Source organism: Medicago sativa, chromosome 8 (genome assembly GCF_051527215.1).
Source record: "Medicago sativa cultivar Bolivia chromosome 8, Bolivia_mono, whole genome shotgun sequence".
Classification (NCBI taxonomy): Eukaryota; Viridiplantae; Streptophyta; class Magnoliopsida; order Fabales; family Fabaceae; genus Medicago; species Medicago sativa.
The window spans coordinates 71,763,880-71,767,658 of NC_140756.1; the positions used below are offsets into that span (position 1 = coordinate 71,763,880).

Genomic DNA, 3,779 nt, shown 5'->3' on the forward strand with positions numbered 1-3,779 from the left:
AATACAATAGAATTATTGATTCTCAAAATTGTTGAGTTAAAAGAAATTCTTAGAATTGTAAATAGCAATCAAAATAGTCTCTAATATTCGCAAATTAGTCAATTACATTAATAAAATTGTAAAGTATCATTGAAAATGGTCAAGGTAATAATTTTTTTTTTGTTGATTAGAAATATAATGCGACCCGTTAATCAAATCAAATATACGAATGATCTTGTACGTTGATCTCACATCATCAATATCACCACACCAAACGTTAATATTACCAATAAAATAGTGTTCATATAATTGTAATTATTAACTAATTTCATGAATGAAATGACCTAAATTTCTTAGGTCAGTTAATCATTAGTAAATTGTCATTGATGGTGAATCATCGGCCATTGTAACAAATGAACTATCATTTTGAATGACAATTTACAATTTTAACGATGTATTTGTCAATTGAAAAAATAAGAACTATTTTGATTTATGTTTACCATCTTGGGGATTAATTTACCCATTTATTATTAATTTTTTATTGAATATTGTAGGGAAAAAAAATAAAGATTGTTGATTTTTTTCCTATGTATTTAATCTAATATAATTGATCTAAAGGTAGGGGATTGGGTAATGGGTAAATGCATATGATATCCTAAATTCAAACTTTATTGCTTCCATTATGTGTGGATATAGACACACTCTATTTAATAAGGCTTTCTTTTACTTACATATTGTTTTTTTACTATATATTTAGAAAAATGAAGCTATTTTTGTAAGGTAAAAAGAATCTATCCAAAGTTTGAATATCATGATCTCCAACGTACAGTACCCCAACTCCCACAGTTAAAATAAAAACACATCACTAGGGCCATCCATTGCTTGTGCTAAGAAGCAACTATATTGCTGATTTGGTGTATGTATCTCTTTGGTTAAATGGATACGTTGTTTAGGCTTGTCAATTTTCAACAACAACAACAATATCAACCTGATCCTTCCATCAACTCCACCACCACCTTAACAACTTCTAGCAGCTCTAGATCCTCAAGACAAACAACATATCAATATTACAACCAACAAGAAGAAGACGAAGAATGCTTCAACAACTTTTATTACATGGATCATAATAACAACAATGATGAAGATTTATCCTCATCTTCTTCTAAACAACACTATTATACTTATCCTTATGCATCCACTACTACTATCACTACTCCAAACACAACAAACACTACTTATAATACTATCAACACCCCCACCACAACTGATAATTACTCTTTCTCACCCTCCCACGATTACTTCAACTTTGAATTCTCCGGCAACTCATGGTCACAAAACATCCTCCTTGAAACCGCACGTGCATTTTCCGACAACAACACAAACCGAATCCAACAACTCATGTGGATGCTAAACGAGCTTAGTTCCCCATACGGTGACACAGATCAAAAACTTTCTTCTTATTTTCTTCAAGCTTTGTTTAGTCGCATGAACGACGCGGGAGATAGAACCTACAAAACCTTAACATCCGCGTCGGAAAAAACATGTTCCTTCGATTCAACGAGGAAGATGTTGTTGAAGTTCCAAGAAGTTAGTCCATGGACAACGTTTGGACACGTGGCAGCCAACGGTGCTATCTTAGAAGCATTAGAAGGTAACCCTAAACTTCACATAATTGATATTAGCAACACTTATTGCACTCAATGGCCAACACTCCTCGAAGCGTTGGCCACCCGCTCCGATGATACGCCTCACCTCCGTTTAACCACTGTTGTCACCACAGTCAGCGGTGGCTCGGTGCAAAAAGTCATGAAGGAAATCGGTTCAAGGATGGAAAAATTTGCTAGGCTCATGGGAGTGCCGTTTAAATTCAAAATTATTTTCAGTGATTTAAGAGAGTTGAATTTGTGTGATTTAGATATTAAAGAAGATGAAGCTTTGGCTATAAATTGTGTAAACTCTTTACATTCGATATCCGGAGCCGGAAACCACCGTGATTTGTTTATATCTTTGCTTCGTGGGTTAGAACCTAGGGTTTTAACTATTGTTGAAGAGGAAGCTGATTTAGAAGTTTGTTTTGGTTCGGATTTCGTGGAAGGTTTTAAAGAGTGTTTAAGATGGTTTAGGGTTTATTTTGAAGCACTTGATGAAAGTTTTTCAAGAACAAGTAGTGAGAGGTTGATGCTAGAAAGAGAAGCTGGAAGAGGTATTGTTGATTTGGTTGCTTGTGATCCTTATGAGTCAATGGAGAGACGTGAAACAGCGTCACGGTGGAGGAGGAGGTTGCATGGTGGTGGGTTTAATACGGTGTCGTTTAGTGATGAAGTTTGTGATGATGTTAGGGCTTTGTTGAGAAGGTATAAAGAAGGGTGGTCGATGACACAGTGTTCCTCCGATGGTGATGCCGGAATATTCTTGTCGTGGAAGGATAAGCCGGTGGTGTGGGCCAGTGTATGGAGGCCTTGAGGTGGCGCTGACATGGCATGGGTGACTCACACGTGCTCTAAATTTTATTGGCACGTGCGTTTGGGATTCATTGGTTACTTGAGAGTAATTTTCACTGTTATATGGATTCCTTTTTCATTGATCAAAATATATAAGTTTGGTAATTAATTTAGGGGAGTATAAGAGGATTGATTAAAGGGAGTTTGCTTGTATTAAAAAAGGAATTAACGGAGTAAAATATTTTTTTGGGTTACATTCTATGATTTATTTTTATTTTTGTTTACATAAGTATTTTATGATTTATTTTTATTTTTGTTTACATAAGAATAGGGTTGTGGAGTTTGATATTTAATTTGTATGGACTATATATATTATAAATGAATTTTCTATCTTAATTTTTCGTGTCATAAATATTAAATTTTTGAATGTCATAAATATCAATTCCCATTAATTTGATTTTGTCATATTAAATTTTTGAATGTCATAAATATCAATTCCCATTAATTTGATTTTGTCATATTAAATTTTTGAATGTCATAAATATCAATTCCCATTAATTTGATTTTGTCAATAAGAAAAAGTTTAGCTGAGTTGATTTTGATCCTCAATAGTAAAAAATGTCGTGTCATGAATATTTGACTCACAAGATTATCACATATTAACATCCAAATTCAGTGTGGGTATACAAATTCAAATTCACACCTTATGAGCACATTGATCGCATTGCTCGAATAAAAACATAGTCATTCACTATCTTGGCGAAAAATAAGTTTAAAATTTTGGATGAAATTCTATCATTTAGTATTGTTACTTTTATTTTAGTTATTATATTTTTTATTCAAAATTGAAGTAAGATTAATCTAGTTTTGATTTCTTCTAAAAAAATTATTTTTTTATTTGTTAAGATTGAATTTAAGAATAGGATCTGATATTTAAAATTTAAATTAGAACTAGATCAAATATGAAATTATAGGATTAAGTTAATTATTTGATCGGATAAAAAAAAATTGAAATTTAAAATAAAAGATTTTAAATGAAGGTTAACATTTGAAGGAAAAAAACTACACCAAAACTTAAGATTCACTTAATTTATTAGACCAACCTTCTTAATCTCTCATAATCATAAATATTAGTGCATGCAACATTTTTTTTTCTTTCAAAAATTAGTCCATGCAACACTTTTAACCTAAAACACTATATCCACCAACCTTGACAAAGTGTATTTATTTTCACACCATGATAAAAATACGATTAATTATATTAATTTAATTATTTTTACAATAGCAGTTATTAAATTATAGTCCATTCAAAAAAATGTTATTAAATTATAGTAAATAAAAAAATATGGTTTGGTTTTC

The 3,779-nt window shown here is 31.5% G+C and overlaps 1 pseudogene across 1 annotated transcript; it reads left to right on the forward strand.

Moving 5' to 3' along the window:
• Positions 1–856: 856 nt before the first annotated feature.
• LOC146901178 (protein SHORT-ROOT pseudogene) lies at positions 857–2,816 on the forward strand (annotated as a pseudogene). The gene has a single exon (XR_015021289.1). The product of XR_015021289.1 is annotated as a protein SHORT-ROOT pseudogene (transcript).
• Positions 2,817–3,779: the final 963 nt, after the last annotated feature.